This window comes from Maylandia zebra, linkage group LG2, assembly GCF_041146795.1.
Source record: "Maylandia zebra isolate NMK-2024a linkage group LG2, Mzebra_GT3a, whole genome shotgun sequence".
Taxonomy (NCBI): Eukaryota; Metazoa; Chordata; class Actinopteri; order Cichliformes; family Cichlidae; genus Maylandia; species Maylandia zebra.
In genome coordinates, this window is record NC_135168.1 from 32,008,631 (window position 1) to 32,020,804 (window position 12,174).

At 43.6% G+C, this 12,174-nt stretch overlaps 1 protein-coding gene across 1 annotated transcript in view; it reads right to left on the minus strand.

The window, feature by feature from the left end:
* gpc4 (glypican 4) overlaps window positions 1-12,174 on the minus strand; it is a 32,754-nt gene that overhangs the window by 19,255 nt on the left and 1,325 nt on the right. The window lies entirely within an intron of this gene.

Consider the following 12,174-nt stretch of genomic DNA (forward strand, 5'->3'; position numbering starts at 1 on the left):
CCTTTTTAAGCTTAAACACCACTACCATCACATTCAGCAACTGGGAAAAGAAGAAGAAAGAAAAAGAAGAAGAAAGAAGAAGAAGAAAAGAAGAAGAAATAAAGCAACGTTAAACGCACACTCTAATATCTTGAATACATACTGAGCTTCAGCTGAATTACCGCAAAGGGAGAAAATGTTCAGCAACATTATGCTGTAAGCGGAAACCATTATTAGAGACTGGGCTGTTCATATGGAGATCATCAGGGCAGGGCGATATTTCCACCTACTCCTTTTCTACACTTCAGCCCTTACAAAAATAGAGTAATGACAAGTTTATGGCAGCTTTGGCCAAACCAATAATGCTTTTTGGGTCCCGCACCATTAGGGACGTCCAAGAGATTCTGAATGTGCTGGGAGGGGAATTCTGAGTCTGAAGTCACAAGCCTCAACAAAATGGTGGGTAGAAATGCTGCCCTGTATCCATTGTTTGTGAAGTTAAGAATAACCGAACCAACAAATTCTGCACTTGATGGACAAGAAACGATTGTTTAACGTGGTTCTACTCAAGCGGTGTCGTCAGCGCCTGCATAGAAGCAAAGCTAACGAACACAGCTGATCATAAGCTGTGTGTCAAGTCAAGTGTCTGCACAGAAATCCCGTCTGCTCTACAAACACAGCACAGCACCACTGACCCGGACATCTGCTCTAAAGAAGACACTACAACACATGCTGTAGAGCTGTGGCTCCTCACAGGGAGTGGCAGTTTTTGGAGACAGGCTCCAGCTAACCTATGACTCACTCACACTCACACACACACACACAGCTCTCGTAACTACCCTCTAGCTTGTAAAGGATGCAAGTGAAGTGGGCAATGGCTTTAAAAATTTAAGTTAAGGGGTAAAATCTTTTACGACGGTCATTTCAAACTTAAATCCAAACATCTGCAAAAACAGAAAACGTGCCTGGAACAAAAGGTTTTCCCTCAGCAGGATCACCATCTTCATGAAGTTTTTCATCCTAGACAAAAACTGCATGTGCTACAATACTTCTAGACCATACACTAAACTGCGTTTTGTTGATCCGTTACTGAATATGTCCAATAACAATGATAGTTGTCTCTATAGCAGGGCTGTAAACAATTATTATTTTTTAACTTTGAGGAATATTCGTGTAAGTTTTAGAGATTTGTTTTTCACCTTTATAGCAGGAAAAGAACCCAACAACCATCTCAGGCTGACTGCATGACATAACACTCAGCATCACACTGCAGGTTAGCTCATTGTTGCCAAGCATCGTCTGAAGGACCGCCTTCTTGTTCATCTTATTGGGAAGCTTTGATTTCACTCACAGCAGGTTAACAAGATGTCAAGTAACGACAACTCTGAGTCTGTTAGTCAGCTGACCATAAAGCGACCATCGTTCACATGATGAGTCAAGGCACCGATGTTGTTTCAGCCTTGGAGGTTAATGCAGACTACAGTCACAGAGGAAGTTGATCACTAGTGTCGAGCTTGGGAAACTCGAACACTGCCTGTGACGTGAAAGATTTACTCCACTTAGAACAATGTTCACCATCCATTTGTGAGGGAGGAAGTTGAGGTTTAGCGGAGTACTCTCTGGAGTGAATATTCAGAGCTATGCAGGCAGCCACAGAGCTTTGGATAATAACTGTGCAAAATGATGTTTCCTTAAATAAATCAAGAATTAAAATCTCTTCCACCGCACAGCTGTGAAAACACCAAACTGCCAAAATGTACTTGTCACGTGGCATCAGTGTGAGGAGGGGGAAAAAATAAAAATGTGGCTACTGCTGCGGTGCAAGAGCAAAAAAATCATTAAAATCCTAAAGTGCATCTACTGTTTTTTTTTTTTAAGAAAACAAAAACAAAAGCAGTAGATGCCTCCTGCCATCTCAGCAGAAAAACAGAGCACGGCCCAGCTCCAATTTAGAGTGAAGAAATGTCACATTTAAGGCTTTATCTGCGCTAAAATCTGCAAGATTTTGTCCAGCTTGCGAGTTGTTCTCTTAATGGCTCTCAACCTAACAAACAAACCTCACACTAGGATCCATAAATCGGAGCCCTTCGCCACCAGAGTCCATTTCTGATTACTAAACCAGTCGGGGGCTCGGGCCAATTAAAACTCTCCATTTGTGAACATTCCAAAACGCTGTCATCCATGAACATTTACCCAGAAGCCCCTGGGGAGATTCCTCAACACTGCCCTGGCCTCTGGTTCGGCCTTTTTTTTTTTCTCCCCCTTCTCCCATCCCAGCCCTGCATCTCCGGCTTTGTCTCCCCACACAAAAGCTCCCTGCCTACACCACTTCCCAGGTCACTGCTTTGTCAGGACTTCAGCTCGCTTCTTAACTTCCCCAAGTGCATTTAACAAGTCAAACCAAATTCCAGCCGCTGTTCCGCAACTGCTCTGCAAGTTCACCTGCTGGACTTGAATCCCTGACCAATGCATGCAAAACAGCTATATGTTCTGATTAAAGACTGTGCATGTGGATTCAACGGGTTCAGGCATTAGTGCTTAAAATGCCCATTTTAAATTAAATGCTCTTAAATTAGAATAAAACGGTTCAACATTCGGCCCAGAAAGAAGCAGGTCAAACCACGGTCATAACTGCCCTGAAATTAGATTATAGACAGAAAGGTCAGGCCTCCAACACAACTGCGAGTTTAGCCTCCAACCACGAGGGCGCTTGAAGCCATAATTCATATTAACATAGTTATGGGGAATTCATAGTTCAAACAGAAGTGGTTTGGTTCAGGATATGATTTAGCTTGGGGTACTTTCATAGTGTGCGCCGCACAAACTTTCTGCAACATGTTTTACTTTCTGAAAACCTCCCGTCCATAAATCAGCCCCGGTTCAGTGGGGTGACTGCTACTCAGCTCCGCTTAGCCAGCTGGTTTTTGACGCATCTGTGTCAAGTAATGCACAGAGAACAGATTTGTACATAAAAGAAAAGACAACACTAAACACTTGCAAGTAAATCAAGAAACGTTCCTTCCTACCATCACTCTGCTGGGAATCTTCCTCAACAACTGCACCATCTATCAGCACGCGTTGGATTCACGTTAACAACTGGTCTAATCTTTTAACCTTCCCCACATCTATCTCTCAGGTGATGCTGCCTTTGATGAGCCGCAGATTTGAAGTATTAGACCCATGGCTTCAACTACAGATTCCACCTTGCCGCTTTAGTCTTTCAGTGTTTGCGTGTACACGCGTGCGAGGAAATGTGACGCAGTTACAGCGAGAGAGAGCGAGACTGTTACACTGAAGATTTGCAGAGACAAGCAGACAGAGTTTGCAGACAAATGGAGAGAACAAGTTACAGCACAGCGTGATTATCACAAGGGAAGAGCAAGAGGGGGGGGAGGAGGCACAAAAGACGTTCCTGGCTTGTCCCTATACACCAGCCCTCCATCTTTCCACTGACTCATGGCACACAAATGAAAACAGACTTTAAAGGAGAAGATGAAAAACACTCTTTACTTAACGCCAAGTGCTTTACCAGGGGACCCTGCGCAAACACTGTTGTGCTGTCAGAGAAATGGACTACCGTTAAGCTTGCAAATAGATGTGCTTCACACACAACGCATGAGAGCTATGCAGTAGAATATATGGAGAAAGCTTAAACCAGTTTGTGGCCTTTATGTGTGCCCTGTGCAAGTCGCAAAACCCAAATTAACACCCTGCCACTCAAAAAAATTCTAATTTTTTGAAACATACGAGGGCTCTTAAAAGACCTGACATGCAAACAATACATTTCATTGTTGGTAGTAAAACCCAACGAACCACTCCTAAGGACTGGGAGCTCTTTGACAATGTTTATAACAGACCTCAAAAAGCAGCTGAAGTCCACCAGATGTTGAGGCAGGACGGGGCCCGGCGAAGCCCCCCCAGGCAGAATGAGGTCAGGTACGAGATCACGTTTCTGGAAGCTCAAAGCTACAAGGGGGGGCAACAAAGATTCTGATATACCTGTTGGGCCTTACGAAACTGGACACCCAACAGAGGCGTTGGGAAGAGAAGCACTCACTGCCGACTGTCAAAAGGAGCGGAAAGACTAAACCTTGGGGTACAATGCTTTAATGGTTCTCAGTCATGGATGGCTCAGTCTGTTCACGACGATGTGCACCGAATGGGTCGATAAATCAAAGCTACTTGCTGTTTCAGTCATTCACAATATTTCAACCACTGGCGCGCCGTCTCGCATTCCCACATAACGAGTAATTTTTCTGCCCACAAAGCACACACTGACCAAATGATTTGCAGCCATCACTTAGCAAAGCATTCGATCCTTTTATGTGTATGTTTTTTATCACGCTCCTTTACCCGGCCTCAACCAGAAGAACATCTGCCGCCGTCTCCTTCATCTTTTCAAAACCTACTTTTATCGTGGTGCAAACTTATCAAGTTCACAAAGCTATGTCGAGCAGCCAAAAATCTGACTATTGCTTTTTTTGGGGGATGTTTACGCAAGAAAAACAAGAGAACTTTTTGATCTCAAACAATATAATTTATATGAAAATAAATCCAAGAGTGAGCAGCGCACAAGGAGAGAGAATGGGTAAATATTAGGAAACCTATTAAGCTAACTGCAGTTTGGAAAGTTGAGCTAAGTGACTGACTGCCATGTCAGTGGGAGTCTTGATGCAGGCCTTGGGAGTAATTAGCAAGGATTACAGCTCCTCTGGCCTGCACCCAGCACTGGGGTTTCAGCCCAAACACCCAGGCAAGTCCCTGGCTTCGCTCCCTCACAGCTTTCCCCAACCGCACAGGCCTCTGGTGGTCACACAAATCCTAATGACGATCATGACTATCAACACGGGGCATCAAGCCCGCTGGGGCTTCAGAGGAAATCAATTAACCTTGGTCGAGTTACACCTACATCTTAACCACACTCCACGCTACGTGGTGAGATGACTTGAGTGAGTGATTGGAGACACGATGCAACAGGCAAGGAGGTGGGGGGTGTCACACTCCACCCCTGCAGTTTGAGATCAGCGCTAGCGACCCTGTACCACACTCCTCACAGCTGGCCGGGTGTCACCAAGTGGTCAGCAAAACGGCAGCTCAAATATCAGGACAAAAAAAGTGGCAGAAGCAGCAGCTTAGAAGCCTGGAGTCAACTGGCAGAGACAGGCTGAGGTGGTGAGGGAGTAGCTGTGATAAAACAACCCAAAAGCATACAGAGCAGGTATTCAAGTGATCTGACAGCACACCAAAACTAGCCTAAAGTGCTTGTCTTGATACACAGACAACATTTTTGTGTGTTTCAGAGCAGATACTTCCTCAGCTTGTGGGTTTAAAAGCATCATTTCATGTCAAAGCCAAATTTTTAAACATATTTTCATACTGGGAGACGTCTTACTGGTGCCTCCCTAACCATCAGAAGCGTGTGCAAAGCTATAACAAGAAATGTGGCTTACTTTTGGCGTTCACATAATCAAACCCTTTCAGGTCAAGTGAACAACAGTGGTAAAAGGAGACTAGACAGGAGCTAGGTGGGCTGCAAGGCAGGAAAGTGCCAGTGAACCACTTCTGACTGAAGAAAAAGACTGACTGAAGAGAAAGAACAGGAAGGGGAGAAAAGGGAAAGACTAGCAGTGAAACAAAACCTCCCAGAGGAGCTGCAAAACAGCGAGCGGTGGGAGAAGAAAATGATCTGATGTGTCAGTCGGGAGAGAAGAGGCACAGTCGACTCTTTCGTTTTTTTTCTTTTTAAACAGCGAGCAAACAGGATGTGTTAACAAGGAGGGGTTTTTTTTTCTTTTTTTTGGGGGGGGGGGGTGTCATCTCTCTCAAATCAAAATACGGAAAACCGCAAGGCCAGATCAGGATTCCCCACAGTTTGCATGAGGGCAAGAGCCGCCAAATGATACAGTTGTGTTCAACTGTGGCCTGCAGTGCCAAAAATGTACTGTGAGGCGCTTGTTTAAAACCTTGTATTGTGCTTGACAGGCACGTGCACTCAGAGGGATTTACTAAGCGGAGCAGGCTAGATGTCGACTTGTACACGGCCTATATGGCCAACCGAGGATGATTCACATGCATCCAGTTGCCTCCCTGGATTCAATGAGCCTGTGTCACACATTCCCAACCACTCTCTGGCTCCCGTCTAGCCCACCACTTGTGGATATTCAAGTGGACTCGGGTACAAAACTGTCCTGTCAGTCAAATCTCTCCCTTTCTCTGCATGCCTCAGTCAGTCCCTCCAGTGCTCTCTTTGTTGCCGTGTGTTCCCAGCTCCGGGACTCCTGTGTGCAGGTCTTGGTGGTCCGGTGTGGAATGTGGTGAGGAGGGGGGAGGCAGGCCGGCCCAAAAAGGGGGTAATCAATTGTTCCCACACAGAGCATCCACCCCCCACTGATCTGTCGCTCACTTGGCCATTTGGGGGTTGTGGGGACCAAAGCAAAGGATGCAAAGCGTTGGAATTAAGGACGTCGAGTCGACGCGCACACACACAGCTATTGAACTGATGCTACACTTGCAGCATACTAAATGAGCATAAGAGACAAACTTAACATTCCAGAGTTGTTGAAGGTGGTTCTTACCCAAAGACTAAAACAGGCCTGAATTCCCAAGATCCACGCAACAACAAAACCAGGTACTTTCGTCAGCACTCCCAAGCCGCTTCTGTGCTCAGCCTGAATATTTTTATACACTGTGATATGCTGATGTGCTTAGGAACGGGATACCATGAGAACCCCTGATCTCAGAGCTGCCACACCACGATAGCAGGAAACTGATAAGAGCTGGCAGGCACCTGTAGCCACCCTCCCTTCCTCCTTTGGCCCCATCTGGGTGCTCAAACTCACAGCCGGGATAACACTTCCCCCCCAAACCCCTCACCGATTCACAAGACCTCATCCTCATGATATATAAACTCAATTATCCCCAAGGCGAGTCAAACAGTAAGGCAAAAGATGTTACAAATTCACTGCAGACAGCAATATTATGACTGCATTTGATCAGCAGCAACCAAAAGCTGCTGTCATGAACTTGAGCCCACATGATTTGGAACTCTTGTGTTCAGCATCAACGATTAGTCACAAATACAGAAGATCTTTACATCCTCATGCAACCAAATGAAGGCAACACACGTCAGTAATGAAGCCGGATGAATGCAATTCATTTTACAAATATTAGCCCTTAACTAAGCAGGGTTAATATTCGGGGGGGGGGACTTCAATGCAGGACTGTTTATGTAATCCCAACCTGCACACATTTTCAAACTAATCATTCACATATTAATGTTTACGCAGCTTATTCCTCCTGGGGCAAAACAGCACACTTAACATAAGGTTTTTATTAGACTCACACCTAGATAGGTGTATAATGCATTTAAATTACTTTTTAGGCTCACCAAGTCTAGATCCAAGCAAGAATGTGGCTTTAAAGAGCTATAAGTGGTTCTTCGTAAATGCTATGAGTCAGACTTAGATGTGTGAATTTTCTGTTGGCTGTAACCACACCTATGGGTGGGCCTACAGACAGTTACTTGATTGGCACACCACCTGAATCCATCTGATCCCTCCATACCCGATTTAAAAATATATATAAATAAATAACTGAGACTTAAAAACATGTACTTCTCTAATGTACCATTCAGAAAAGAACAAATGAAGCATTTCACAGCAAATGCATCTTTCAAAGGATGCAGCCTGCAGTTCCATATGTGAGACCTGAAAGCCAAATAGCTATGTATTTATACGGCCTGCCTGAGCTTCTTCTGCCATGGGAGGAAAAACCTTTAATTAAGTAGACTACATTTCAATCAGTTGGGGACCTACAATATTCTCAAAGTAAACAAAAAAACATGTTGCCTCTGGGGGGGGAAGGGTCTGAAAATCTAACAAAGCAAAGATTAAGGATTAAAAAAAGAACATTAAGACAAACACCTCCTTCTTAGCTAATGATGCTAATGTAAACTTGCTGTGAGCCGCCTTGTCTTCACTCCCAGCCTGCAGAGCCTCAAACAAAACTTCGTGTTTCACATTTGTTTTAATGTTTCACATTTTGCAGCCATGCCACAGAATATTTGTTGCATAGCCAATTTTCTTTGAATTCGCCCTTCCCTGCGTCATTGCCAACTAGCATCCAGACCACAATATAAAATATGTGTTCTGATTTTTTAACAATGTTTTCTAACAATGTTTAGAAAAATCCAACTTCCTATGTCTTACATTTTAAAACCAATTAATTCATTAACTCAATGTCTTGTGTCCCTGTGGGACCCTTGATGTTGCATTCCTCCAACTCTTTGCCATGCAAGAGATGCAAGGTTGGTTTCTACAAGCATTTTTGATGTTTGGACTGGTAACACTTTGCTATGAGAAGTCAGGTTTGTTGACTTTTGGCAATGCACACTGTGGCATGTGATTTTAACCATAGAAGACAAAAGTATAAGCAGGAACCTTTATTTTTTAGGGGGTGGGTGGGTGTTATATTTGACAGTGCCAACAAAACTTTTGCACTGACGTTTCCCACAGTTTCTTTTTCTTGGAAGCAATAACACTTTATAAAACTGTGGAAGTGATTCTTAATGACAACACTTGCCAGTTGGTTTTACGAGTCTGACCTTGAGACACTTGATGGGTTCGTTATTGGTTAATTATTACAAGCGCAAAATGCTGGGGCACTACTCTAGTGAGCAGAGCCACTCCAATATTGGTTGTTGCACCATAAAAACTTGCAGACCGTGTGTGTGCGCCACAGTTTCCTGCTCTTATCTTATCTGCAGAATGTCGCTGCAGCAGCACAACCTGCCATTTCCCCAAACTGTAATGATGTGGGGCGTGCTGCCACCAGCTAAGGGAGGGGGGTAGCCCTTACAATGTGAGACTGCAGAATGTCTCGAGCTTACTGAGAGGCCAACGCACTGAGGTCATGCACGCCTTAAGTTTCAGCCATAATGCACTGAGCTGATTATGAGCAGAGGATGTTCCGCGCACTGAAAGGAGGGAAAACGACCCTCCTTTCTTTGAACTCTGCTATTGTCTCATACCTGAAGCATGATATGAAGCCTGACAGCCAGAGTAAATCAAAACAGATTTAACCCCCCCACTCTTTTAAATGAAGCGTGAAGTCTGACCCTGCTTTGGGTAGCCTTTGACATGGCCCAAACCACTAAAGAGATGGTCCTGTTACAGCTTTGCAGGAAATGCTGTTAACAATTTATCACAGTATCAAATACAACTGTAAAGGGAACTAAACTATTATTAGCAGATATAGTCAGACAGCAAAACCACCATTTACATCCTGTGCGATTACCAGCATTATTTATCTGTCATCATTAAGGGAGTAAATCGAATTTATTTCCCATTTCAGTGAAGTATCCAACCACGGGACATAAACAAATCATCATCCATAAGACAGGAACCTTGGAAATGGGGCTTGAACCGTTTTCACGTGAGTGGTAAACGACTGATACTATGGGATCAGAAAGGAATTTACCGAGTGAGCCTGCTCTTCCTCTGCACCACTTAATTCTGTCTACAGCAAAGCAGGGTTTCCATTTCAGTTTTACGGCATTAAAACATCTTTACTGAATCTCAAGTCTGGCTTCAGCTCAGGCTGACAGTAATTTTAATGGCAACAAACATTCATATCTCCGTGCTGCCAACAATAACACAAGATACTTGCGGTTACAAAAGGCAAGGTTTGAATCCCACCAATAGAGATTGAAAATGTGACGTCACTCAGGGGTAAACCCGCAAAGAATTCTGGGAACTCGTGGCAAGAGGTACTAGCGCACGCAGGCTTTCAATTGAAATCAGTTACACAGCGATAAAAAGAAACAAAAAAATGGCAAGAAGCTGTTGTATTATTAACTGCAATAGCCGGTCGCATGACAGCCACGGAAAGCCGACGGGTAAAGAGATCGGTTGTTATCGGATTACGTCGTTGAAGAGAAATTGTTCGAGCCATGTTTCCGAAGTAACAAAGAGGCGACGGGTGGCCTGGATTGCAGCCATTCAAAGACAAAATAGTAAATTGTCCTGACACAATATTGCGTTTCGCTTCTGTTATTGCCATGGTACACTGACAAAAACATATACTTTTATTCACAGGATAAAATAGTTGTTTTGTATCACTAATTGTCCAGTGCGATTACAGCATACAATATTATTGTCACTGCTACATTTCTGTGATGGGTACCAGAAATTATTTCTACTACTAATTAATTACCATTGAGCTCAAAGGTCCTATTAATAAACGGTTAACAAATGTGTATTTATGAAGACGATTTGTGAGACTGGTAAACTTATGATATGTACGATGGTCTTTACTTTCTACACGGTGCATTTCAAGGTCCTGCACCCATCCGTCGGTAAACTGTACCTGGGCTTGTTGCAGTGACCTGAAGTTACTAAACTTCACGAGTGTATGCACTCACTCCAAGAACCGTATGATTATAAATATGAGCGTGGTGAAGTTGGGCAGCACGCTAACGTATTTTGTCCCTCTGTGTGCTCGTAAGGATCTAACACTTTCACTGGTTTGATTTTTTTCCTCGTATCTTTTCTTTGACTTTTCATTAAGTCTGTCTTTGTACGGACCAGCATTGTTCTCCTTCGTTTTGTACATACCTTTTTGGGGGACAAAGAAAAAGCAAGAATTTATTGGAACCGAAGAATGGACGTTTGCGGTGCTGCAAATGCTTGCATTTGATGTAGGTACATGGATTGTTTTGCCACGAGTTACCGGCATGCAATGCGCGAAAGTCACGTGGTCTGTCAATCTCTATAAGACTCATATTCCACGAAACTGATTTGTGATGCACATATCGGAGGACGTAAACATTTCAAGAACTTGTCCTGTGACAACTGGCTGAGATTGTGCATCATTTTTAAAGCATGTCAACTTTGCCACACAGTAATAGTAAAACAGTTGCTTTATTCAGATTCAGTGTGGTGTGTGTGTGTGGGGGGGGGTCTCTATCATCTCAGTCTCTATCAGCGACAAAAAGCCGCTCATTGAGGTCAGCCCTGCCTAAAAACCCAGACATACACCAGCAAACTATTGTAAGGAAAAGCCACATGTGTGTATGTAGCACACAAACCTGGACAAGCTTTCATTCACATCCTTTCAAACCCAGGGATGCAAGACAATAAAATCTGACCGAGACAGACGTGTTGCGGTACTCCTAATGACATTTACTATCACAAAGACAGAAGCAAAAACCCCACACAAACCTTATTTAAAAAAGACTGAGACTTGTGTGAAACTTGGGATCAAATTTCTGTCTCTTTGACAGCTACACCCAACTCAAATTCTAATGAGCCATTGTGGCCCCAAAATAAAAAAGCTGATCTGAACATCCTCTTAGTATGCAAACGAGAACTCATAAAGGGCTTTATGATAATAAAGAGAACATATGCACATTGGCTCACGTAGTCAGATGGAATAATGCTGTGAGCACTTCGCCAAAAACAGTTATCCAAGTTGTAAAAATAGCTTTTCTGCTAATTAAGCTCTTTATGAGGGCCAAAACCTACATATGTATTTTTTTCCCAAGTGGGAAACAAGACCTAAGCTTCCCCCCAGATGACTTACTTCTATACTGTCATACACCATGCTGAAGCCACTCCAAAACTGGCAAACCTAACTTCACCAAATGTTGCGTATTTATTTTAAGTGCCATTAAAATTAAAAGGAAATGAGTGGCAGTGAGGGGTGGGTGAAAGTATGCAGGGCACATAGGAATTTCAACCCCCCAACCCCTCCCCTTGTTGCCCTCAAGGATTTACTGTAAACGCCCCCACCCCCCTCCTTCAAGGAAAGTTTCCATTGCTTGGGCTTATCTCATGATTAGCATCATTGATTTGCCTTTTTGCCTCTCTGATTATTAACATGTCTGCTTCCATTATTACTTAGCACTCTGCATCCTGTGACTGGTCTGGAGGTGGATTTGGGAGATAAACAAATAAAAAAATAATAATTCAGCCAAGCCTGGAGAGAAAGAAAAATCCATAAGCTCTTTTTTCCATAATGCAGAGGAATGCTTACTAAATCGCTGCCGGCGGCCTGTGCTTCACAGCCATGGGGGTCTCTACTGAGGAAGCTTGGAAATAAACATGGGCCTGGGTTCTTTCTGTGTGGAACAGAGCCTGTGTGTTGATTATAGCTCTTTATTGTTATGAATTACCTACAAGTATTTCCTAAATGATG